The following is a 27,821-nucleotide window of genomic DNA, read 5'->3' as shown; positions in this document are numbered from 1 at the left end:
TTTCAAAGTGTATCACAAAGTGTAAAAAAGTTAGAACCAACTGAGCCCAACCGATATAAGTCAAGATCAGGGGGAGGGGGATTCTTCCTCTATGAAGTTTTTGAAAGACAAAAAGGGCAAATAGCTCGTTTTATGCTAATTTAGACCAAAAAAAATGAAAAGGCAATAAGAATCTAGACCACATATAGGGTGCATGACAACTGAGCTGCCTCTTTGTTAATGGCATTATTGTATGGAGGGAGGCTGAACACTTCTAGTAAAGTACATCTGCACCTCAGTAAGCAGTCTAGGGACGTAGTGTTGGACTAAACCTGACTTGTATTTTTATTTGTCACAAATCTAACAAAAAATAAAAACATAAGTTGGCAGTGTAAGGCACAATACCCACCATAAAAGCTTTAATGTGAGAACACACGTCCTTCTGTAATAACTAAGACATGCACAGCAACAGTCCTATCCTGCCTCAGCATTGTGTCTTTTATTGAAAAAAGGACACTAGACGGAATACATAATCTCCCAAATACATTCCGTAACTATTTCTCACAGCGAAACATCGATCACATGCATCAGTGTACATTGTTGTTGCTCTATAAAATATAAAAGCCAACAGTTGAAAAACTGCTGAAAAAAATATTTAAAAATCATAACAAAGCACAACAGTGCATCACTGCTGCATAACCGGTAGAATTGCCTGTAAATTGGACAGTCACCCGAGGTCAGCTCTGTACCCCCAGAAACATCAAAGTCCAAGATCATATCGGTGTTTTGCAAGGTATGGGAGATTGCATGCACTTTACTTGCTGCAGACAATGTTTGTGGTAGTACCAGATAAATAAACAGTACAAGCAGCCTTCCAGACCATAAAACAGGAGCACAAACATTACAAAAAAAAACTGCCTACTCTTTCCCAATATTAAACGTTACCTCACTGTGTTAGTGATGACTTCACTCGGCCTCAGGAGTCTGCTGAGAGAAGGGTTCCCACTTCACCTCTATTCTCGCCTTCTGTCAGCAAAATCTGTTGCGCAAATTGCACTGCATTTTACGCTACTAAGTTAAAGGCATCAAATGGCGTGCCAGCCACCTAGCTTAGGCGGCAAGGAGCCTTTGATGTGATTTCTAACACTTGCAATAATGTGAAACTCTATGTAGGTATTCTGGGTTTGCAGACCTCTTTACAGCACTAAAGTGAAATAACGTGCGCTCTCTGACATACTTTGGGTGCTCTCGGACACCAATCTATAAATAGGAGCCGATCGGCTTAGTTTGGCACACATGTATCCATGTCAGAAAGTTGTGGCGGAACCTGCCATTGAGCAGCACTGATACTTGTTCATGAATCCGAAAGTGGACCCAGCTTTAATTTTAAGAACCCTGAGTGAAAGTGCACCGTGCTTTAATTTGAAGAACCCTGAGTGCTTTTTGCCCTCTTACTCTCCCTGCTCTGCCATTGGCTCTCTAATTGCCAATCTGCCTTCTTCTACCCCTCTCTGACTCTGCCCTCTTACTCTCCACGCTCTGCCTGTCCTCTGACTGCCCCTCTGTCTCTGCACTGCTCCTCTGTGTCTGCCCTGCTCCACACTCTTTCTCTCGCTGCTCTGACTGCCCCTCTGTCTCTACCCTTCTCTGCCCTCTCACACTCAGAGCTCTGTCGCTTGAACAACGTCCCCCCTCCCTCCTCCTGCCACTCTCTGCCTCCGAGGCTCTCCCCCCTCTTACTCTCCCCTTCCTGCCTGCAGTTGAGTCTGGTAGCAGCACTGTGGCCAGGTACGGAGCCTTCTGACCCTGGGCTGGGACAGGGTGCTCACTGGCAGAAAGATCCAAAAACGAGACCCTGGCAGGGGACAACTGAGACAGGCGCAGAGTGGAGAGACAGGTCCCCGGAAAAGAAAGCGGTAAGCACGGGCGAAAGCGCATGACACCGGGGACGGGCAACACGGCACGCCCCACGGTCACAGGGCAAGGGGCAACAGGGCCCGGGGGCCGAGGGGGAGGGTTATGAGACACAGGGCAAAATCCGGGAGAGGCACAGCTGGTCTCACAGAGAGGTAACCAGTGGCGGCTTGTGACATTTGAAAGTGGAAGGGCGTAAAAAGTGTTGTGGAACGCAATACAGCGAGCGAGCGAGCCCGATCGGCATAAGGAGGGTTGCGGTGGGAATTCCCCCCGAGAAAATTTTGAAAAAGAGTTGGCAAATGGTGCATTTTCAAGCAAATTTGAGAAAGCAAGAAGGTTAAAAAAGCAATTGTGAAAGTACAGTTATTACATTAATAAAGAGATGTCAATGTCATATAATAACATAGGTAGTTGCTTATTCAGTATAATCACAGAACTGCCATTGGCTCTCTAATTGCCAATCTGCCTCCTTCTACCCCTCTCTGACTCTGCCCTCTTACTCTCCCCGCTCTGCCTGTCCTCTGACTGCCCCTCTGTCTCTGCACTGCTCCTCTGTCTCTGCCCTGCTCCACACTCTTTCTCTCGCTGCTCTGACTGCCCCTCTGTCTCTACCCTTCTCTGCCCTCTCACACTCAGAGCTCTGTCGCTTGAACAACGTCCCCCCTCCCTCCTCCTGCCACTCTCTGCCTCCGAGGCTCTCCCCCTCTTACTCTCCCCTTCCTGCCTGCAGTTGAGTCTGGCAGCAGCACTGTGGCCAGGTACGGAGCCTTCTGACCCTGGGCTGGGACAGAGTGCTCACTGGCAGAAAGATCCAAAAACAAGACCCTGGCAGGGGACAACTGAGACAGGCGCAGAGTGGAGAGACAGGGCCCCGGAAAAGAGAGCGGTAAGCACGGGCGAAAGCGCATGACACCGGGGACGGGCAACACGGCACGCCCCACGGTCACAGGGCAAGGGGCTACAGGGCCCGGGGGCCGAGGGGGAGGGTTATGAGACACAGGGCAAAATCCGGGAGAGGCACAGCTGGTCTCACAGAGAGGTAACCAGTGGCGGCTTGTGACATTTGAAAGTGGAAGGGCGTAAAAAGTGTTGTGGAACGCAATACAGCGAGCGAGCGAGCCCGATCGGCATAAGGAGGGTTGCGGGGGGAATTCCCCCCGAGAAAATTTTGAAAAAGAGTGGGCAAATGGTGCATTTTCAAGCAAATTTGAGAAAGCAAGAAGGTTAAAAAAGCAATTGTGAAGCAATTGTGAAATTACAGTTATTACATTAATAAAGAGATGTCAATGTCATATAATAACATAGGTAGTTACTTATTCAGTATAATCACAGAACTGCATAGCAGACTTCGAGATAACAATGCTGAGTACCATTCATACATAGCACATTTACCATCAAAATGCTCATTTTTTTTAAGCATTCACCTTAACTGTTTGAGCTCGTAAAATAGGTAAAACAGTGGCAGCTGGTGATTTTTCAAAGTGTATCACAAAGTGTAAAAAAGTTAGAACCAACTGAGCCCAACCGATATAAGTCAAGATCAGGGGGAGGGGGATTCTTCCTCTATGAAGTTTTTGAAAGACAAAAAGGGCAAATAGCTCGTTTTAAGCTAATTTAGACCAAAAAAAATGAAAAGGCAATAAGAATCTAGACCACATATAGGGTGCATGACAACTGAGCTGCCTCTTTGTTAATGGCATTATTGTAATGAGGCAGGCTGAACACTTCTAGTAAAGTACATCTGCACCTCAGTAAGCAGTCTAGGGACGTAGTGTTGGACTAAACCTGACTTGTATTTTTATTTGTCACAAATCTAACAAAAAATAAAAACATAAGTTGGCAGTGTAAGGCACAATACCCACCATGAAAGCTTTAATGTGAGAACCCACGTCCTTCTGTAATAACTAAGACATGCACAGCAACAGTCCTATCCTGCCTCAGCATTGTGGCTTTTATTGAAAAAAGGACACTAGACGGAATACATAATCTCCCAAATACATTCCGTAACTATTTCTCACAGCGAAACATCGATCACATGCATCAGTGTACACTGTTGTTGCTCTATAAAATATAAAAGCCAACAGTTGAAAAACTGCTGAAAAAAATATTTAAAAATCATAACAAAGCACAACAGTGCATCACTGCTGCATAACCGGTAGAATTGCCTGTAAATTGGACAGTCACCCGAGGTCAGCTCTGTACCCCCAGAAACATCAAAGTCCAAGATCATATCGGTGTTTTGCAAGGTATGGGAGATTGCATGCACTTTACTTGCTGCAGACAATGTTTGTGGTAGTACCAGATAAATAAACAGTACAAGCAGCCTTCCAGACCATAAAACAGGAGCACAAACATTACAAAAAAAAACTGCCTACTCTTTCCCAATATTAAACGTTACCTCACTGTGTTAGTGATGACTTCACTCGGCCTCAGGAGTCTGCTGAGAGAAGGGTTCCCACTTCACCTCTATTCTCGCCTTCTGTCAGCAGAATCTGTTGCGCAAATTGCACTGCATTTTACGCTACTAAGTTAAAGGCATCAAATGGCGTGCCAGCCACCTAGCTTAGGCGGCAAGGAGCCTTTGATGTGATTTCTAACACTTGCAATAATGTGAAACTCTATGTAGGTATTCTGGGTTTGCAGACCTCTTTACAGCACTAAAGTGAAATAACGTGCGCTCTCTGACATACTTTGGGTGCTCTCGGACACCAATCTATAAATAGGAGCAGATCGGCTTAGTTTGGCACACATGTATCCATGTCAGAAAGTTGTGGCGGAACCTGCCATTGAGCAGCACTGATACTTGTTCATGAATCGAAAGTGGACCCAGCTTTAATTTTAAGAACCCTGAGTGAAAGTGCACCGTACTTTAATTTGAAGAACCCTGAGTGCTTTCTGCCCTCTTACTCTCCCTGCTCTGCCAGTGGCTCTCTAATTACCCATCAGCCTCCTTCTACCCCTCTCTGACTCTGCCCTCTTACTCTCCCCGCTCTGCCTGTGCTCGGACTGCCCCTCTGTCTCTGCCCTGCTCCTCTGTCTCTGCCCTGCTCCACACTCTTTCTCTCGCCGCTCTGACTGCCCCTCTGTCGCTGCCCTTCTCTGCCCTCTTACACTCAGAGCTCTGTCTCTGGCCCAACGTCCCGTCTCCCTCCTCCTGCCACTCTCTGCCTCCGAGGCTCTCCCCCCTCTTACTCTCCCCTTTCTGCCTGCAGTTGAGTCCGGCAGCAGCACTGTGGCCAGGTACGGAGCCTTCTGACCCTGGGCTGGGACAGGGTGCTCACTGGCAGAAAGATCCAAAAAAGAAACCCTGGCAGGGGACAACTGAGACAGGCGCAGAGTGGAGAGACAGGGCCCCGGAAAAGAGAGCGGTAAGCACGGGCGACAGAGCATGACACCGGGGACGGGCAACACGGCACGCCCCAGGGTCACAGGGCAAGGGGCAACAGGGCCCGGGGGCCGAGGGTTATGAGACACAGGGCAAAATCCGGGAGAGGCACAGCTGGTCTCACAGAGAGGTAACAGGACATAATGAGAGGCAACAGGAGGCAGGGAGAAGGGCAACAAGACACAATGATGGGGCAGCAGGAAGGACACGGAGATGGGCAAATATGTACGGGGAGGGAGGGTACAGTGCCAGGAAGGGCCAACAACTTAAAGCGCTTGCATAGCTGCAAAATCACCGACACAGAGAGAGGCTAGCCTACATGCAGTCGCGGCTCGTGGGGGGAGGGGTGTGTCGCGCGGAGTGTGGAGTTTTAAATAACGTAATAAAATGATTTTATTAAAATCAATCCTACCTGAGCAGGTCTGCGCCGTCTCGGGTCCATTCTGGAATCTGGCGCCTACACTGGAATAGCCCATCACTGCTGGCAAGTCCCCTCTATGCAAATACTGGCGCTGGAGCAGCGCCAGGATTGGCTTAGAGCAGGCTTACTCTCCGCCCGCCTGCCCACTAGCAGACCGAGATTTGAGCCTTGGCTTAACCCTCGCTCTCCTAATGGGCATGCGCCAGCCTGTGGAAACACTAGTGCGCATGACTGGGCACGGCGCAAAAATTCGTCCTCCATCCCCACTCATGCGCACTTGTGTGCTGCTGCCTGTTGCCCCAGACAATGCCTGTCAGTCAACATGACGCCAGACCACCCACCTCCTTCAGACTCTGAAGGAGGTGGACGAACCAACGTCATACTGACTGACATGATTGTCAGTTCTCCCTCGGCGTCTCTGAACTTAAGTTCAGAGACGCCGAGGGAGCTGCGGGTGCCGGCGGGGGGGCAACGCAACGCCCCCAATGGATGCACCGCCACTGCTTGTTATGCCTCAGAAGTACTTAAGAGACAATACTATTTGGAAGCAAGCTGTTGGGGTGTGACTGCAGCAGAATGGCAGGTGTATCACACTGTACAAGTATTTATATTAATAAAAATTTTAATGGCACCATTTTTTCAATGTAATTATTTTATAGTGCAACTGCTTGCAAATTAGGGTGTCAGTGCACTTTATGTCAAATGCACAGAATATACCATGGCAATAAATCTTACATGTGTGAAAATTAACATACAGGATGTGTTAAATAAGCCAATGAAGGCAGGGCCACTGCACCTATGTGGCAGGGACGGAGCAAATTATGCAGCAGAGTTGACGAAATTATGCAGCAAGAAAAGGCAAACTATCCGGAATTTAGTCCTATTATGATGTCATTATTTTGGAACTTGTACATATTTTAACACTATCTGGGCAGACTTTGTACTTCATTTGTGCCACTTTGACACCCAAATACTGAAATAAACCACAGAAAGGTGAGCAGTCAACCTTTTCAAAGGGCCTTCCACTTCGCAGTAACATCTGTCACTGCACTTTTAGTAACGTTCTATCTGTGTGAACTAAAAAAATATTGGGGAGTTGAAATCTACAGATTATGCAGCAGATCACGAATTATGTGGCAAATGCTGTAAATCCATAATGTGATCTGCATTTTACACGATGTGCTTTGCAGGAGACACATTAATTATCTATGCTACTTTGAATCAAATTTGAGACGAGACAAAACACAGATCTCTCCAGCAAATGCGTTAACCTCCAGAGTTATTTTACCATCATTATTATTCCCTGAGCACACAAAGATCTCTGCAGCAGGTACTTTAACTCGTATGATATTTTAAAACGCTGCCTTTGCAACCAGCTAAGCCAGAGCAGATTTACTGTCACTTTCCTCCTGGTTGTCAATCTCTTTGTGGCAGAGTTCTAGTTAAACAAGCATCGGCAAAGCCAATAGGTTTCACCTATCTGAAATCTATTGGTTTTGTCAATGTTTGTTTACATATTGCCCAGCAGTGCGATTAAAGTAAACATGACTTACAGTTAAAAAAGTGCCATGATGCAGCCAGCATTGACTGTGTCATAGCGCTTTTATTTTTTAGCAATGTTGCACACAACCCGCTGCTGCTGCGCAACATGCAAGAAAAAACAGGTTGAGGGTGCTTAGAGAGGGGTCAACACATCAGAGAGTGGGAAAAAGGCTTTGGTGTGGCTGAAAAACAAAGGAGGGCAGGGGTAGTGGGGAAACAAGCGCGGGATTAAGGAGAGTTTCTTTTGGAAATTCACTCAAGAAGAGGGCATGTGCAAAAGTGACAAAAGAGTGCCTGCAGTAGAAGGACACTGGCCACAGGAAGCTATACTTGGTTCATTCGCCACAGAACAGACAAACACTCAAAACCCTAGAAGAAATACGGGCAGATTGATGGAGAGTTACTCTTGGAAATGCACTCCGAGGGCATGTTCAAAAGTAACAAAAGTGTACTGTCAGGAGCCTGCAGCCATTGGAAGGACATTGACCACAGGAAGTTGTACTTGGTTCATGCTCCATGGAAGACTAAAATCCCAGGAGGAATTAGAGATGAAAAGGAGGCACTTACTAATGGTGAGTTAAGAAACAAGAGTGACATGGGAGCCAACCAATGGTAAGTAAAGGTAAGTAATGGGCGAGCTCTAAGCCCCTTGTAAGTTTTATTTTTTTTTAAGAACACACTTTGCTGCCAGCGCAAGCTCACTGTAGGTGAAACCTCAAAAATTAAAATTGACTGACAGACTGCTTTTGATGGCTGTGCCCCTTTTCATTGCCACACCATGGCCCCTGATTTATGGGTTCCCAGAGTCATTTTTTTTTCAATTCCAGCACTGCTGTAAGGATCACATGTAGGCCAGTAACAGGGCTAGAAAACAGTTTCAAGCCTGTCTCGCATCTGCCCTGTGATTCTACCGAGCATGCCTAGTACCACAAGCCCAGAACAAATGAGCAGGAATAATGTAGAAAAGTGTCCACTCTGTGATTCTTCCAGAATCGAATACACCAGGAAGCAGGAAGAGCAACACTTGTTGTACATCGAGAGGGGTAAACCAGCAAATTAACAGGGGGAGCCAGAGCCGAGCAAGGAGTCTGGCTTTGATCTATGAGCCTGTGCACGAGCAGAGCACTGGGAAGGTTTTGTAGTAAATCGTGCAATAAACATCATGTTAGAATATGGCAGTGTCTTAAAAATTAAAAGAAGTGTATTTAGCAGGCGGAAGCTTTTTCACCTTAGTACATCGGATTATATCACTGCGTTGATTAAAAGTGATATTTATTTAAGCATGAACTTGTAAACATGCCTGCCCACACTTGCCCCAGCTTCAATGGCATTACTAAACTAAGAAGCAAGTCCATTGTCATGTATACCCTAAAAATGGCCCAGATTCTTATTATAAATGGGGCAACATGGTAGTCTATTAGACCAAAGAAGTAGTTTTTGAACAGCCCACATTCTGGGCTCACCTGTGTGGAGGTGCTCTCATATGTGGTGATAAAGGAAAAGGAAGCTCATTGAAATAAAATACTTGCCTGCAATGGCACAATTGGTGAGCATGGCAACTGCGATTTATCATTGGTTTTCTTGTTCCACATTGTGCAGTTCAGCCCCTAGATGGATATCTTCCTCTGTCAACCAATAATGCATTGTCTTCAATTCTTGATGCATGAAGTTAGCACTTGGTGACAAGCAGAAGCCACTTAAAAGCTTGGCTCATGTTGGACTCAAGGGCCCAAGAAAACCTCAAGTGAGGCAAACCCAGCCACCCCGCTCAAGACTGGCTCGAGCTTCCAGTGACTCGCCGACTGCTAGTTGACACCATTTAAAAATGTGAGCAGCCAGAATGTTGGTCTTTTTGTTCCTGTGGCCCTATACGTCCCTTAGTCTCCCTTACTCTTTCCTTCCTTTGGAGCGGGAGCACATGCTGCAAATGGACAGAAAGAGGAAGAAAGCAGCCAGATGTATATTGCTGGTGGAGAGGAGTTCGCTGTATCCAGTCCTTCGCTCAAGCTCTTGGTAAGTACTACTACCCCAGCACATCCACATTCTACTGCCAAAGAAATATTGTGTCTTAGCATTAGAAAAATGTTGATTCTGTAGTGTATAAACTTCTTGGCATGTGGCCTGATTCCAAGGAAATGTTTCCAACTCCAAAGACTGGGCTCAAGGGTACCATTACAATCACACAGCCACAGATTTGCTTCTGAACGCTAGCTACTTTTGAAATGGGCAAGCTAACAAATTAACAGAAGAACCTATGCACGAGCTGAGCCATGAAACTGGCAAGTAATTCATGCAACAAAATATGCAAAGTCACTTCACAGTTCAAAGAAGTGTATTTTGTTAAAATGCAGAAACGTTTCACCGTAGTATATCAGATTATATCACTACATTAACAGGAATCTACTAACATTGATAGCTGGAATTTAGTGTGAATTTAGAAATATTCATGCCACCACTACCATGACAACAAAGCTATTAATGAACTAAGAATGAATGAATAAAAACATTTATTAAACGCGTTTCTACTCGAGGGCATCCCAGCGCTAATAGCAGCATAAACAGTGAAGACCACTATGCAACGTTAAGGGAAAAACCATGTTTTAATCGATTTCTGAAAGATCAAATAATTAGGTTCAAGACGAATGTGGAGAGGGAGAGTGTTCAACATCCTAGTAGCAATATAGGAAAACAAACGACCACCACGTCTCGACTTATTTATTCTGGTAACTGAGGCGAGAGAGAGATTGTTTAAGCATAGGCACCTGTTCGACTTGTATGGCAAAACAATGGACAGATTAATCGCTGGTCCCTTCCCTGCCAATGTCCTGTGAACAATACAGAGAGCCTTTAAATCTTTCATGTATGGGGAGCCAGTGGAGGGTATTCAGAGCTGGTTTTGCAGATTGCCGGTTCGGAATCCGAAGGAGCATGCGCGCTGCACACTTTTGCAGTCTGCAGCTTCGTGATGGTAGCACAAGGAGCTCCTAAATAGAGAACATTCCCGTACACCAGGCGAGAAAGAATTAAGGCCTGGACCATAAGTCTTCTTGGAAGGAACGGTTAAAGAGAAATAACTTTACGAAGCATCTTAAGTATTCCATAACACGTACCAGCCAATTTCAGGCACTGATGCTTACAATTCAAGTTATGATCTAGCCAGAAACCCAGACTTTTAATCTGGCTCTTGGGAGTAGGGGTGGGACCAAGACAGACTGGCCACAACATTCCTACATTAAAAATGGGAGAATTACCTAGGAGCATCATCTCCATCTTATCTTCGTTCAATTTCAGATAGGAATCCTCCATCCACCTAGCTACCTTCTCCAAGCATGGACCTAGGCCAGGTGAAGAATTAATGGAGTGATTAAGGACCACAACAAGTTGTGTATCGTCAGCATAAGTGACAATCTGGACCCCAAAAGGAAGCACTATCTCTGCCAATGGACTCATATATACATTGAACACGATGGAGATCAAAGATGATCCCTGCAGAACCCCAAAAGTAAGTGACATATGTTTCGAGATCGCATCTCCTTCAAAAACCTGGAATGTCCTGTCTTCCGCAAAGGATTGCAGCCACTTTATAGCCCCTCCAGTCACCCCCACACTTCTGAGTCTACAGACTAAGGTGTGGTGGTTAACAGTGTCAAAGGCTGCACTGAAATCCAAGAGGATGATAGCTGCAGTGCCTCCATCAACCAAGATTTTCTTGGACTCTTCAGCTACTGTTAAGAGGGCAGTTTCTGTGCACTGTTAGGGTTGAAAGTCAGTTTGTGAGGGTTGAAGAAGCGAAATAGGGCAGTAATTCCCCAGGAGCTCGGGGTTGAGACTCGACATTTTTAGCAGCGCCCGCACTTTTCCATAGGGGACGTACTACTCCATTTGAGATCGAAGCATTAATTCAGCTCCAATATCACTGGAGAGACTATTGCAGCAGCTTGATTCAGAATAGTAGAAGGCACTGAGTCTCTAGGCAAACCAGATTTTACCCTAGCCGAAATACTTCATAATGACTCGAAGTTAATCGGAGGGATTTCCTCTACTGATCTGAGGCACGCTGTCCAGGAATAATAAATTACTATGGCAGGCCACCTGCTGAAAAGAGTTATAAATGGCTTGGGTTTTATTGAGAAAAAACTCTGCCAATTTATTGCAGCGAAAGCAAGCGTCATCTGTATTAACTGGCTGTGAGGGAGATAAGAAGGGTTTTTGCAATGCAAAAATTTTGCAAGGAGAATTAGATGCTTGTGCCAATTTAATTTCTGCTTTATAAATTCTAATGCAAAAAGAACAATTGATGGACAGAATGCAGAACAATGTTATACTATCCTGACCCTGCGCCCAATGGGAACAGTCCAGCCCGAACTGCCAGGCCAGGTCCTCCCTGGACTGGAAACAAGCATCCTAGGACAGATTTTGGGCTTTCAGCTCTCATCAGCCAGGATAGCTTAACCCCAGTGGCATGGAGAGCACGGGACCCATGTCTGGGCATACCCGTCCCACTTGGGGTGACAAATGAAAAAAGAACAATTGATGGACAGAATGCAGAACAATGTCATACATTCACCCCAGTACAGAGATCTGGGCCTAAATACATTGTTTTTTTGCTCACTATGCCATTCCAGTTTGGACCTAGCCATATGCAAATCAGTCTTGACCCTGCGTCCAATGGGAACAGTCCAGCCCGAACTGCCAGGCCAGATCCTCACTGGACTGGAAACAAGCATCCTAGGAATGATGGATTAAACCCAGATCCTTGTGACTGGGGTGAATGTTTGCATTGTCCAGCATTCCGTCCATCAATTGTTTCTTTTGCATATGTCACCCTAAGTGGGAAGGGTATGCCCAGACGTGGGTCCTGTGCTCACTACACCACTGGATTTAAGCTAGCCTGGCTGATGAAGGCTGATGCTCTGAAACTGGTCCCAGGATGCTTGTTTCTGGTCCAGGGAGGACCTGGCATGGCAGATCGGGCTGGACTGTTCCCACAAGGAACAGGGTCAAGACTGATTTGAATATGGCTGGGTCCTAACTGGGGTGGTGCGGTGATCAAAAGAATGATGGACTAAATCCAGATCCTTGTGACTGGGGTTGAATGTTTGCATTGTCCAGCATTCCATCCATCAATTGTTTCTTTTGGATTTATAAATTCTAATGGTCTCCATATATTTCAATGTATTTACTAGGGAAAAGTCTTTTCTCCAAATTCTTTCACATCTTTTGCAGATTTGTTTAAGCTCACGGAGCTTAGGGGAGTACCACGCTGTTCTGTTAGTTCCAGTTCTATTCTGAATCCACTTCGTAGGGAGGAACTTGTCTAGCGAGGATTCAATCCATTTGTTTAAATTATCTAAGCAGGAATGGGATTGAGATCAGGAATTGGCCTTGTATTTCCCAGAGCTGAGACCCAGTGTTCTAGCAAGAGTTTTGACCATAGACGTGTCTGCCATCTAGCCGGGTTGACAGACAGGGTAGGGCACATAGGTGTCCAGGTGAAAGGAATGAGAAAATGATCTGACCAAGGCACCGGCATAGGATCCTTTACCAATAATTCATCAACATTAGAGAAAATAGGGTCCAGTAAATGGCCTTTCATGTCAGTAGGTCTGATGACTTTCTGACTTGTTATTAAGCCATGTCTCTGTCAAAAACAAAGCTTCCGGGGGGCTCTTCCTCTAGTAAAATAGAAATTTCGGCAAAGTGTTTGGAAATTGACCTATAATTTAGCAGGAACATTTTATAAGGTTCCTCAGGAAGCAAAACAACTTGTGGTTTGAAAGACAATGGGAGCATCTAAGGTCATTACTGAGGGGGAAAATGGAATGTGAACACTTGCCATTGGTTGCCCCCATTAAGTTTCAAAGCTGGTCCACTGAGTAGATATGGATAATTTTATGAAGCCGAGCAGGGGTTATTGCCCAGTCTGGCTCGGATGGGCGCAGACAGGCTTGCATTTGGTGCGCCTTCGGCAGGCCAGCAGCGTGTCCGCTGCATGCTCGTGTCATCAAGCCCCTTTAGAGCGTGGGCATGAGCATCAGCGTCCAACTACTGGACCGCTGAACGAGGAAATGCAGATTCAATGTGCAAATAGAAGAGAAGTGCCCCCGGAGCTTTAACACAGCTCCTACAGTCTAAATGATCCAAATACAGTGCCACGTATAGGGATAAAAACAGATTAACAGTTAAAACCCCCGAGCCTTAACACAGCTCGTAGTGATCAGAGTTCAACGCTGCGCTGTCGTGTCATCAAACCCCTTTATAGCGTCAGTGTCAGCAACAAACTACTGGGCCGCTGAACGAGGAAATGCAGATTCATTGTGCAAATAGCAGAGAAATGCCCCCGGAGCTTTAACACAGCTCCTACAGTCTATATGATCCAAATAAAGTGCTACGTATAGGGATAAAAACAGATTAACAGTTGAAAAAACCCAGAACCTTAACACAGCTCGTAGTGATCAAAATTCACCGCTGCGCGGTTGCATCATCAAGCCCCTTTATAGCGTGGGTGTGAGCGTCAACGTCCAACTACTGGACCGCTGAACGAGGAAATGCAGATTCAAAGTCCAAATAGCAGAGAAATGCCCCCGGAGCTTTAACACAGCTCCTACAGTCTAAATGATCCAAATAAAGTGCCATGTATAAGGATAAAAACAGATTACCAGTTAAAGAAAACCCAAGCTTTAACACAGCTCGTAGTGATCAGAGTTCACCAAGAGGCAAGTCAATTGTCAAGAGCACCCTAGATTCTAGAACCTAGAATTTTTTGGGGTCCTCATATATGACAAGTAAGTAAAAAGTGTATGATCAGGTACTGGAGTCAGACCCCAACAGCCTGCTGTGAATTTACTCCACCTAATACACCTTCCTTCAACCAAATTTTGGAAGTTGTGGGAGCACTCCACCTTACCTCCCCTTGGATGAAGATGTCTTAATCCTTGGACCATTAGGGTTCCTATCATCACACATTGTTTGGAAGATAGGCTAGAAGAGGTTCCAAGGTGCTAACTCTCATTTTAGACCTGTTTATATGGTCCATTCTCCCAATATGCTTCACTGAATTTAGCCAACCCAAACAAAACTGTAGAACCTTGGAAATCCAATTAATGCAAATTTGCCTATGTGCTATTATTATGTAAATAAATAATAATTGTTCTTTTAGTTTCCTTATCTTTCCTTTAAGTCTAACTCCCTCGAAAACAGCAAATATGATCAGAGACAAGCTTACCTCTGTTCTTTTTTTCAGAACCTCTGTCAAAACCTTACCCATTTGTTGCCAACACTTGGATTTCTGGGCACTGCCAAAACATGTGTACATCATCTTCCTTCTCCAGGTCACATTTCGGGCAGCACTTAATTTTCTTCTCTCCCATTTTAGATAATATCTTGGGGGACCAATAAGCCCTATGCAAAGTGAACAAATGATTTCTTCTTAGAGGTGCATATCTGACAAAAGCCCAACATGGAGTCACTGATACTTGCATGAGGGATGTTAAATCTGCTGTGGGTAGGACTTCTTTCCACCTTGCTTCTGGTAATATGTTGGGACCAACTTCTTCTTGCACCAACATCCAATACCACTTGGCCACCTCTTTTTTTTGCTCGTTACTGCTACACATTTCCTCCTCCCAATCCGTTGTGAGTCCCACTTTCGGTTGATCGTGAGCCTAGCTCAACAGTTGCAAATATTTACACCTGGATATCTTATTGTATGTTCTTTTTGTTAGATAGTCCCATGATAATGAAGTGTCCTTATCCATTAGTTGACCTAATTTCTCTATTCCCTCGTATCTTAATGGTATGGCTATGGAGTCTAGAAGACAAGATGGAGTTTCGGGAGATTTCCAAAATGGGGCCATTTGGCTTTAATAAGGTGTTCCTAAGATTCTCCTAACCTGAATCCATAACTTGCATGCTGCTCTTAACACTCTTAGTCGTACATTTTTGAAAAATTTGGGGTGTACAAATTTAAAGAGGAAGTATTTTCCTTGTTCTGCCAAGTCTTTTGTTAAAGCGCCGTAATAAGGGTGTGCCTGTTGGTAATTCTTCGCTAACAATACAAAACTTCAGTTGAAAGGCCCAACAGTACAGCTGAAAATCTGGAAGGGCAACTCCACCATCCAACTGTTTCATACGCAGCTTTTCCAGGCTATTCTTATGCCTTTACTAGCCTACGTAAAAACTACTCACATCCCTTGTATTTTCTTGAACCACTTAGTCTTGAAATGTAAAGGTAGTGCATTTGTTTTCCCTGTGATAGGTAAGGCGAGATAAGACTATAGCTTTAGTAGAGTCTTAGTTTCCCCCATAAGTCTTGTGCAATTTACTTGGGCCATTTCTTTCACTTTTTTAACCATCTGCACTCCTAGATATCTCATTTCTTTTTTCCCCACTTTTTTTCTGGATGGCATCTGCGGGTATGTTCCAAGACGTTGCCTCCATTTTCTCTTCATCAATTAGGTACCCAGCTACCTTCCCAAAGTCTTTCAAAATGTTCATGATGATGGGGACGGCACCTTTAAGATCTTTTGTGTAGATCAGCAGGTCATCTGCATATAGGGCCTATTTCTTAACCCAATCTTGATGTTGGAATGGCATACTTCTATACACACTCTTAATTCTTCTTGCCAGGGGCTCAATATATGGATTAAACAATAAGAGAGATAAAGGGCAACCTTGATGTGTAGCTCTGCCTATTTTCAGTTGGGAAGAGAGGGCGCCATTAACTAAAACCCTTGCAGAGGGATATTTATATATAATTTTTTTTGCGCTCTGAAACTTGTTCCCTAGTCCATTTTGTTGTATCACTGCACATAAAAACGGCCAGCTCACCCTGTCAAATGCCTATGTGGCTTCAACTGTCATAATGGCTAAAGGAAGATCTTTGTCTATAGCTAAATCTATTGCACAAACTAGGTCATGGACTAAGTCGTGCAACTGTATATTCTTAATAAACCCTTTTTGGGCTATATTAATCAGTCTCCCACCACTTTATCCAGTCTTTTGGCTAGAATATTGGTATATAATTTGCAATCATTGTTAGGTAAAGATATAGTTCTATATGATTCACATTATGTGGGATTGTTGTTTGGTTTTAAAAGGAGTGTTATTATGGCTTCATTCCAATGTTTCTGGAACGGAAACTTCAGCTATGTATTTTTGTTAAATAAAGTGGTCAGTACTGGAGTGATTTCCTCTGCCAGGACTTTGTATAATTCATTCGTCATTCCATCTTGGCCTGGAGCTTCCCCCTTTTTTAATCCTTTAATTCCATTGAACACTTCTCCAGAGCTAATTTGTTTGTCGAGATATTACTCTTTCTCTTGTACTATTTTTGGTAAAGGAGCTTTTTTCAACCAATCATTATTCTGTTCATCTGTTGCTAACGAGTCTTCCCTGTATAAATTTTGAAAGAAACAAGTAAACGACTTCGCAATAACATGAGCATCCTGAAATCCTTCACCAGATCCTTCCACCACTACTTCCTTAATTGAACTCCTGACCATATCACCCCTTATCTCCCAGGCTAACTGTTTTCCGTATCCCTCACCATATTCATAATATGCTAATTTGCTGGCATTCTATTTTTTTTTACTAGGTCCTCCAGGTGTTCAGTTAGCTCGTTTTTAACCTCATCAGTCTGTGTTTGCATGTTAGTTTTTGTGGCGATGTTGTGTACCTATTGCAGATCTTTATACAAAGCGGACATTTTCCTCTCTAGCTCTTTCACTTTATTGTTATTCTCTCCCTTTATATGTGGTGCATAATTGATCAACCTCCCTCAGATGAAGGCCTTATGAGCATCTCATATTACTCGTAAAGGAGCAGAGTCTCTGTTTAACTCAAAGAATTCTAAGATATCCTGCTTCAGCTTGGTTTTTATTCCCTGCTCCTCTAGTAGGAACCTATCCAACATTCATCTGGACTGAGTTACCCCACTGTCCAGCAAGAGTCACAGCTTTTCTGTGGAGTGATCTGATAGATGCCCTGGTTGGTGAGTAATTTCCTTAATTCTATTTCTCAATCTAGTATCAATCAAAAAATAGTCTATACTTGAGGCATGGCCGTATTTCTTATTATGGTATGTATAATCTTTATTCTTGCCCACCTTATGGCGCTAGGGGTCCATCAACCCAAAGTTCTTCATTAAAGTTTGATTAAACTCCCTCATTTTGGGTGTATTGACCGTCGGCCTGGTGGAGGATTTATCCAGTACAGCATCTAGTAATACATTGAAATCTCCTCCCATTAAGATAAGATTCCCATTGTCTAATAATTGTTGGAGGAGTTTGTGAAGCAGGTATGGGTTGTCTATGTTAGGACCATAATAACTTATGAGAGAATATTTTACGCTTAATTGTAACCATGACAAATAGTCATCTCCCTTTAAAATCTGTAACCACTTTTACTATTTCTAGCCTCTGCTGAATTTTGTATCTCCTTTCACGTTACAGGATTGATTTGTGCATGCAAATTGTTTAATCCATCTATGCCTCATTATTAATCCTTCCCACTCTTCCTGGCGCAAATGTGTCTTTTGTAACATTGTGATGTCTTTATTTGATTGTTTTAAGAATTGAAGAACTTTCCTTTTTCTACCTGGTACCCTTAGACCATATTTGTTCCAAGTTAAAACTCTTAGGATGTGCATCTTATTTGCTGCTGTTTTCCCTGATCCAACCAACTCCCAATCTCTCCAATTTGTACTCTTTTATCACACATGAGGACTGTGTATTTATTTTTTCTCCCTCTTGCTCTCCACCCAGTGCACTCCTTTCCTACTATTTACATCTGATGTGAAAAACCTCCACCCACTGTACTGAACCTCCCCCACCCAGGGGAACACTCCCTTTAACCATACTGGGCAGTTCACCATGCCCCTCAGCTCTCATCTCTCTGGAATAACTGTATGTCCTAAATTTATCTATGGACCTATTACATATAACCTAATGGTGCAATTGTATTTGCTTTATTACATCCTCAACTTCCGCTTCCTCTTTTATATTGTACATTTTGTTGTTTCACATTATTCTTAATGTGGCTGGAAATTTCAATTGAGCAGTGACTCCCAAAGACTTAAGTTCTTGCATATATTTATCTAACTCCCATTGTCAACTTTGTGTTTCTATAACTATGTCTGAGCGAATACAAAAGGACCATTCATCTTTTTTGGATGAGCTTGCTTTCAAAGCTTCAGAGAGTGTCAATTATTTAATTGAGTAAGTGTTCAAATTTTTGAGGATTTTTCTGGGCTTATCATTAGGGTTTCTTCTGAAGGGATCCCTATGTATTCGCTGTATATCCTGTAGAAGATCTAATATGTGGGAAGCCGGTATGCATTCGTTAATCAGGCTTACAATGTATTCCTTCAGATTCCCTCCTTCTTTTCCCTCTGTAATGTTGAGGATCCTTAAATTGTTTCTTCTAGAATTATTCTCTAAGGTTTCTATCTTCTCTTTAAGTTTTTTCTCTCTCGCCTTAAGGTTTTGAATCTCTGTGGTGTTACTGCCTCCTTCCTCTTTTATGGCTTCTATGGATTTTTCCGTGCTACTGATTCTTTCAGTCAAGTCCGTAAATTTAACATCAAGGCTCTCACAGGCTTCAAGCATTATTGCTTGGTCTGTTTCTGACATCGCACATTTATTTTTGATCTCTTCTGAGAGCGTGAGTAGGAGGCCCCCCATATCATCCTGATTCATAAGCTTTGATGGTGTACCCTCCTCTGCTTGAAGAGGGGTTGCCCCTGATGCCATTATAGCTGTGCTATTATGGCCTACTACGTCTTCTGACAAAGCCTGAAATCTGTTTGCTAGAGATAGGTCCTGTATATTGGGAAACGGCCTTTACAACGACTCATTGACAACGAAGGACCTGAACCACTACTCCTTAACAATGACATGAACCTGAGTCATGAGCCTTTTAACCACTAATGCATTGACAACTACCTCTGGCCAATAGATGACACTCTTGGATTGTATATGACAGATGTATTACTATTGACAAAATTGTGGATGACCATATTTTATATGGTTTTGTCGATTTTTTTTTTTAACAGAATTAGTTTAGGTAAATAGTGTTAATTGTGTGAAAACGTGTTTGAATTTCTTTGTAAATGCATCAAAGGTAAAGTCATACTTACAGTAAAAAACAATCACTTTTAAATATAAGTATTTTGGTAAGTATTTTTATTTTATTTATTTATTTACATGCAATTATATATAATGTATCTGCGTTTTCCAAGCCACCCAAGGAGCGGATCAGTGTGGTTTGAGGCGTTTTGGGGACTCGGGAGGAGTATTTGTTTTAAACTGCTTCGACTACCACAGCCCTGAACAGCGTTCTTAATGTTATCCTGATGGCTTTGTTTTACAGACATTGCCGTCTGAAGTCACTTGCCTAGCATGCGGTGAGAGAGCCTGCTGGGACTTGCAGTTTACTACTGGGATTGCAGGTCTGTGTGTGACTTTTAACTGGCCTATCAGGAGAGCCACCAATGGCGGAACGACTGGAGGAATTTAAACGGAACTGTGGTTGATCGGGGGAGGAGCGGGCATTTGAGAAAGGCAATGTCCGAAACGCGTCATGCCCATGCTCTTTGAAATAAATCCCCTGTTTGAAGTACCCCATGGTGTCCCTCCGGTTCTTTCAAGCAAAAGGATCTCTTTGTGGCATATGTTGTGTGCAATTCCTGGGTGCACATGGAGGAGACCCGTCTCAACAAGAGGACAGAATCATCCGGGGCAGCTTCAGCACTTTCTTTGTATTCATGGTAATGGATAGGCTCTGACCCACCACACCCGCCCGCGGTATCTGTGCCGCTGTTAACTGCAGTTCGTGACTCCACGAAGGAATCCGGATCACTGTATCTGCATTTTCCAAGCCACCCAAGGAGCGGATCAGTGTGGTTTGAGGCATTTTGGGGACTCGGGAGGAGTATTTGTTTTATAATCCCCTGTTTGAAGTACCCCATGGTGTCCCTCCGGTTCTTTCAAGCAAAAGGATCTCTTCATGGAATATAAATAAAATATATATATATATGGCAAAGACAAGGAGTTCATGATAGTCCCAAGGTCCGGTGCACTCATGGGGTATGTGTCGGATATAAAACATCCACAGACGTGTTTCTGGCTCTTGCCGTCATCAGTGCGGAAAAGCTGTCAATAAAACGACACAGTCATTTAAAAGGTTCTGCCATATGGTTGGTGGATCCTTGGCCAATGAAGGGCCGGCAATGGGGCATCGCCGTTTTCATTGTTTATTGCCTAATGCAATGTCTATGGCGCTCCTATAACTAAAAATTTTAATTGGCAGCCGTAATAACTGTGCATGTACATCCACTTGCCTGCCGCTGGATTAAGAACGAAAACACTGTGGGTGCCCTACATATGGTGAAGCACTCTAGCTTTGTATAAGCCACAACCTGAATAGGTCAACAGAGTCCGTAAGCGGCGGTTCACCAGCCAAAATTAAATCCAAAACACAGTATTCCACCTGGGGCCAGCCAAACTCGTGGCGGGTGAAACTGGGAAGCGGTGGTGGAAGCCGCTTATGAAACAGCAAAAACAAGGAGTTTGTGATACTCCCAAGGTCCGGTGCACTCACGGGGTATGTGTCGGCTATAAAACATCTGCAGACGCATTCCTGGCTCTTGCCGTCATCAGTGCGGAAAAGCCGTCAATAAAACAACACAGTCTTTTATACAGTTCTGCCATATGGTTGGTGGATCCTTGGCCAATGGGGGGTCACGGTTTTCATTGTTTTAATTGTTTATTGCCTAATGCAATGTCTATGGCGCTCCCATCGCTAAAAATGTTAATTGGCAGCCGTAATAACTGTGCCTGTACATCCACTTGCCTGCCGCTGGTAGTACAGAGTCACAAGATTTTTTTTTTTTAAAATGAAAAGGGGGCAGGGTAGAAACACCCTGACCCACTAGGCCTGCTCAAGGGGTCCCAAAAAACCATTTTTTTAAACATTTCGGCAAGATTCGCGCAGAGTGCCTGAATCCGACTGGAAATGTTTTAAACAAGCATTGGCATAGCCAATAGGTCTCGCCTTTGGGATGGGACCTTATAAGTGTTTAGCCATGCAACAGTTGCATAACTAAATACTTATAAGGTCCCAAAAGCGAGACCTATTGGCAATGCAAAGCGGCCGTGCAGGCGCGAAAGTGAAAGTGATCGTGATTGCGATCACGATCAAACAGTGAAAGTATTGGCGGTAAAGCGCCCGCGCACATGCACTGTAGCTCTAGGCTGGCCTGGTAGCACTTTTTGGAGCATGCGCTGGGTCGGCGAGACCTAAAAATGAAGTGTGGGCTCCTACGCTTCATTTTCTTTAAGCCCCTCGGTGGGCCAGGTCCCAGGGGCAATATATAATTATGTAGCGGGGGCCCCTGCAACCCTGGGGATTGCCCCCTCCCTGGGGCTTTTTAAACAAAATGCATTGGGGCTCCTGCACCCCCCACACTGCACCGGGGACTGCCACCTCCCCGGGGCATTACGTTAATTTAGGGTGGGGGGCCTCATGAGCCCCCCAAACCCCGGGGACCACCACATCCACAGGGCTTTAATTTAATTAGGTCCGGGAGTCTCTCAGCCCCCCCAAGCCCCGGGAACCATCACCTCCCCAGGGCTACTTTGAAAAACAAAGTGTGGGGGGTTAAGGCCCCCACACTGCCCTGCGGACCACCACCTCCCAGGGGCACTCTTGATTGAAATGCAGGGGTCCGTTGCAGTCCCCCAGCTCAGGGACCACCACCTCACCAGGGCTTTAAACAGTTGGGATGGGGGCCGGACGGACCCCTACTGGAGCCTTAGATGGCCCTGGGGACCGCCACCCCCCAGAGACGGCTCCTGCAATATCCCAGGGTGCCCACCCCCGGGACATTGCCGTTTGCTATGGCAGGGCGGGAGCACGGCTCCCGCCCTGCCATATCAAACACTACTTTGCTTCTTGGAAGCGAGAGCAGGAAAACTGCTCTCACTTCCAAGAAGCAAAGTAGAATTTCTTTTGGGCAAAGTTAGCTGCATTTCAGCAGCTCCTTTTGCCCAAAAGCAAAGCCGGCTTCCGCAGAAGGCGGGGAGGTGGCAGGGACCGCGGGGGAATTGGGGCTCCCCGCAGTCCCCAACGTGTGGCCATGGCCATGGCCCATGGGCAGGGGCTGCTTGACTCCCCTCCCTTTATTTTATTTTTTTTAAGTAATGGCCAAGCCCCCCAAGCGGGTGGGGTTCCCTGGGCTGAAAATGGCCTAGGAAAAAAAAGGCTTGGCCAAGCCCCGGGGGATGGGGTCCCTGGGGCAAAAATGGCCCGGGACGGGGGCCGCTTGACCCCCCTCCCTTCTTTGATTTAATTAAAAAAACAAAAAAAGAAGGCCGGGCCCCACGGGATGGGGTCCCTGGGGCCTAAATTGGCCTCAGGAGGGGAGCCACGTGGGCCGCCTTCAAAATAAAAACAAGGCTTGGTATGCCCCGGGGGATGGGGTTCCCGGGGCCAAAAGCGACCCGGGGAGGGGGCCACACAGCACCTCACCCATAAAATAAAAAGATAAAAGAAACTGGCAACCCGCCGGAGTCCCCGCCCCCTCCCTGCATGACTCTGCAAATGCACTTCCTGGCGCGCCATGGGTTGGGGTATAAAGTCCTCATCGCTACTACGGGTCCCTGAGGCCAACTAGCCCACCAGGGATCTCCAGTAAGCCTCACACAGTGAGATTCCTGAGAGGTGGTACGAGACTACGCCCCTTTTTACACCACTTTGCAAATGCACCTTGTGGTGCACTGCTGGTGGGGTGATAAGGTCCCCTTGTGTCCTGAAGACCTCAGGACTAATGTGGACTTTATCCCCCAGCAGTAGTGCGCCAGGACGAGCGTTTGCAGAGTGGTGTAAAAAGGGAAGTGGCCTCTGACCACTCAGCAATCCAGCTGTGTGGGGCTTTTTAGAGGTAACAAGAGGGCTAGTTGGCCCCCAAGGAACCTCAGGAGGCAAGGGGACTGCATCCCCCAACCGAGTGTGCGCCAGGAGGTGCGTTTGCTCAGTGGCGGAGAAAGGGGGTGTGGCCTGTGTCCACCTCTCAGCAATCCCATGGTGTGGGGCTTACCAGAGATAACAGGTAGGCTAGTTGACCCCTAAGGACACCCAGCAGCGAAGGGGACTTCATTCCCCATCCAAGAGCGTTCCAGGGAGCGTGTTTGCAGAGTGGTGGGCACAGGGGGCGTGGCCTTCTATAAGAACTTAGCAATCCTGCTTTGTGGGAGTTACTGGAGGTAAAAGGAGGGGTATTTGGCCCCCAAGGATGTCCTTGGGGTGCAACTACCCCTCCTGTACCTCCAGTAAGTCTCACGCAGTGGGATTGCTGAGAGGTCTTCGGATGCCATGCCACCTTTCTCCACCACTCTGCAAACACGCATCCTGGTACACTACGGGTTTGGGGATGAAGTCCACTTTACTCCTGAGAGACTTTGGGGGCCAAGAAGCCCTCCTGGTACCTCCTGTAAGTCCTATGCAGAGGAAATCTTAAGTGCTGGTCAAAGGCCCAGTTCCCTTTCTACATCACTCTGCAAATGTGACTACTAGTTAAAAAAGCATTTGCAATGTAATAGGTCTTGCATTTGCAAGAGTTAGAGCTATTGGCGTTGTAAAGGTAAACGTTTTCTGCCCATGTTTTATGGAGTGGAGTGAATGCATGTTGCATGTAGTGAAATTATGTGGTATGTTGTGGAGTGAAATTATGTGGATAGAAAGTATGTGGTATTTAGTGCATAGGAATTATGTAGAGTGGGGTTATGGAGAGTAATTATGTGGTATGGTCGTCTGTGTTGTGAAGTGGTAAGCTCAGGTTTAGTCTTCCTCGTTTCCATAGATGCAAAACTATAAACTCAATGAGACAAAAAAAGAAGGAACCATTTAGGAGCACTTCTGGACATTGTCAGAGGTATGAGCAGGGCCACTGGAATTATGCGACTGTTTGACTGCACCGACTTTTGCAATAATATACATTTTCCGCATTTACCACATAATCCATCATCTGTTGCATAATCTGCAGATTTGAACAAAGAAATCTTGTTTCTAGCTCAATGTTACCAAAACTGCAGTGACAAGTGTTATAGCGTGGTGGAAGGCCCTTTGCAAACCTAGGGCCCGATTCACAGAACAAACTTAAGACAAAATCCTAAACTTACTACCATTTTCGTATTCACAGAATGCACTTACTCATTTTGGTATTCACAGAAGACACTTACTCACTTCGGTATTCACAGAAGTTAGGAGTCCTAACTTTAGGACTCCTAAATGCCTTCTGTGAATACCGAAAGTCTTAAAATTAGGATTTTTCTCAGTTTAGGAGTCCTAAAGTTAGGACTCCTAACTTTACTACTACTAAACCAAGAAAAATCCTAATTTTAAGGCTTTCGGTATTCACAGAAGGCATTTAGGAGTGCTAAAGTTAGGAGTCCTAACTTTACTACTACTAAATGGAGAAAAATCCTTATTTTAAGACTTTCGGTATTCACAGAAGGCATTTAGGAGTCCTAAAGTTAGGAGTCCTAACTATACTACTACTAAACTGGGAAAAATCCTAATTTTAAGGCTTTCGGTATTCACAGAAGGCATTTAGGAGTCCTAAAGTTAGGACTCCTAACTTCTGTGAATACCGAAATGAGTAAGTGCCTTCTGTGAATACCAAAATGAGTAAGTGCCTTCTGTGAATACCAAAATGGTAGTAAGTTTAGGATTTTGTCTTAAGTTAGTTCTGTGAATCGGGCCCCTAGAATGGTCACTTCTTATTTATTGCTAAATGTGGGTGTAAATTGGTACTAATGGTGTGCAAACCACTCTTGCTTGTTTCTACGCCTCTCTTGCCTATTTCTGCATTTCTCTTGCTTCTTTCTGCACCTTTCTTCCTTTTTCTACACTTCTCTTGCCTCTTTCTGCAAATCTTTTCCACTTTCTGTTGCTTCTTTCTGTGCCTCTCTTGCTACTTTCTGCATCTCTCTTGCATATTTCTGTACCTCTCTTGCCTCTTTCTGCACCCCTCCTCCCTCTTTAGGTATTTCTCTTGCCTTTGTCTGCACACCTCTTGCCCTTTTCTGCACCTCTGTTGCTTCTTTCTCTACTTTTCTTGTTTCTTTCTGCACCTCTCTTGCCTCTTTCTGCACCTCTCTTGCTTCCTTTTGCGCCTTTCTTCCTCTTTCTGCACATGTCCTACCCTTGTAGGCATAGTTAGAAATTAGCATTTAAACAGTGGCGGCTTGCATAGGGCATGCTGTGGGAAGGTGGGGTGGGGCAGTGGCACGGTGGGGTGTAGTAAACTTGGATATACTACGGCGTGGAGGAAAGTAGTTATTACGTTCCTCCTTTCCATCGAATGTCCGAGTTTACCACCCTCCCCTGCCCTGACTAACCGCCCCGCAGCACACCCTATGCAAGCCACCACTGCATTTCAAAAACCTTAGCAATTCACTGAAAAAAACAGAGGTTTCAAGGACGTTGTAGTTAGGAATTAGTATTTAAAAAAACCTTTGAAATTCACTGAGAAAACCATAGGTTTTAGGTACGTGATAGTTAGAAATTAGCACTTAAAAAACCTTAGGCATTCACTGAAAAGCCACAGGTTTCAGGGACGTTATAGTTAGTTTGACATTTAACTCATACAAAACCTGTGAAATGTGCCTGTTATAGTTAGTTGAGCTAACTATTCCTCATGCCCCGCAATGCACTGCTGATGGTGTCACATATTACATCACACATGACATGGTCAGTGACATCACTGATGACATCTCAAATGACATCACTGATGACATCATCCACTTAATATCTGACTCACCTCCTCACACCCTAATATAACCTTTCATACACCCACTCTAAAATACAGACTACCATTCTCAAAACCATAGCAACACCAATACCAGTTTGTCCATACCCACTCACTGATTCATAGGTCTACACACATCTACTCACTCACCGATACAGTCACTCATACACACAGTCACTCATCAATACAGCCTCTGATATATGCACTCATACATCCATACAGACACTCACATGCTGCCATTCATCCACAGAGATACTCACATACCTAGTCAGTCAACCAAAGACTCAATCACACTGCCATTTACTCACCACTACAGTTATACACTCACCATCTCACTTATTCAAACAGATACTAACACATACTTACTCTCTTATATAATCACTGACACAAGCACACACTCATCCATACAGCCACTCTCACAATCACTCACTCTCACATAAAGTCACTTATGTACTCTAACATTTACATATACTGCCTTTCACATATGTAGTTACTCACAGATATACCACTGAGTTATCCATTCACTCACCAACTCAACCATACACACACTCACCCATGCAGCCCCTCACAGACACACTGATGAACCCATACACCCACTAAATCACCCACTCACACATCCATGGAGGTAGTCAGCCACCCCCACCCACCCACACAGACACTTAGGCATCCATATAGGTAATCAGACAACCAATAATTAACCCATATAGACACTCATTTAGGTACTCACCAACCCATGCAGCCACTTACACAACAACTGACAGACTGATACAGACATTCACACAGATTAGTCATTCACCCATGCATTCACTAAGACTTAATCTCTCACTTAAACAGTCAGTCATACACCCACTAAATCATCGATTCAGATTCTCATACACCTACTCATTCTCCAAAACACCTTTGCATATCTATAATTAACATTCCTAAACTTTTAAAAACTCACCTAGTCTCTGGATGATGTCATCAGTGATGTCATTTGAGATGTCATCAGTGATGTCACTGACCATGACATGAGTGATGTAATATGTGAAGTCATCAGCAGTGCATTGTGGGGGCGCAAGTTAGCTCAACTAACTGTAATTGACGAATTTCTCTGGTTTTGTATGAGTGAAATGTCCAACTAACTATAACGTCCCTGAAACCTGTGTTTTTTGCAGAGAATTTCAAAGGATTTTTAAATGCTAATTTCTAACTGTAAAGTCCCTGAAACCTATGACTTTTTCAGTGAATATATATATATATATGGAACATCTTATGTCGAATCTGGAGATTGATCATGGGTCTGCCAGTATGAGTGGTTTCAAACGTAAGTCCCATAAAATTCCCATTATAGCTCACAATAACGTTGATTGCTTTCATGAGAAGGTCATCCATGATCTGATTGAATTGAGAACCAGAAGTTAGGGATACAATGATAATTTAACATCTGAATTGGGGAAGGCTTTGAAAACTTTAAAAGAATATACCTCCAATGTAATAAAAAAAAGGGAGGGAATATAGTTATAATGGATGCTGAGAAATACTATCAAGAAGCTATGAGGCAACTACAAGACATAGAATGTTATCAAGTTATTACGCTTGAAGGATATCTGGCTAGCATTAAGAGTTTTCAGTAACAACTCAAGTCTTGGTATGATGCCTGTATTTTAGATCACGATGAATACAACATTTTAAGATCTGAACATCCAAAGATTCCTTCATTTTATCTACTACCGAAGGTCCATGAACAACTACACAACCCCCCTGGGAGACCTATAGTCTCTTCAAAT

At 44.5% G+C, this 27,821-nt stretch overlaps 1 protein-coding gene across 23 annotated transcripts in view; it reads left to right on the top strand.

The window, feature by feature from the left end:
- LOC146809181 (uncharacterized) overlaps nt 1-27,821 on the top strand; it is a 1,126,689-nt gene that overhangs the window by 8,198 nt on the left and 1,090,670 nt on the right. For 5 of the 23 annotated variants that reach the window (XR_014966356.1, XR_014966355.1, XM_085615997.1 and 2 more), the window contains exon 1: nt 3,810-5,264. The exons of 17 other annotated variants lie outside the window; for them this stretch is intronic. The gene's annotated coding sequence lies outside the window, so the exon portion shown is untranslated. Of the gene's footprint in view, nt 1-3,809; nt 5,265-27,821 lie in introns of those variants that run through there. One more of the 23 variants, XM_085615987.1, reaches the window with a different exon arrangement.

Source organism: Triturus cristatus, chromosome 7, assembly GCF_964204655.1.
Source record: "Triturus cristatus chromosome 7, aTriCri1.1, whole genome shotgun sequence".
Taxonomy (NCBI): Eukaryota; Metazoa; Chordata; class Amphibia; order Caudata; family Salamandridae; genus Triturus; species Triturus cristatus.
Note: the sequence above shows the minus strand (reverse complement) of the source record. Positions and strands in the feature narration are given on the sequence as shown.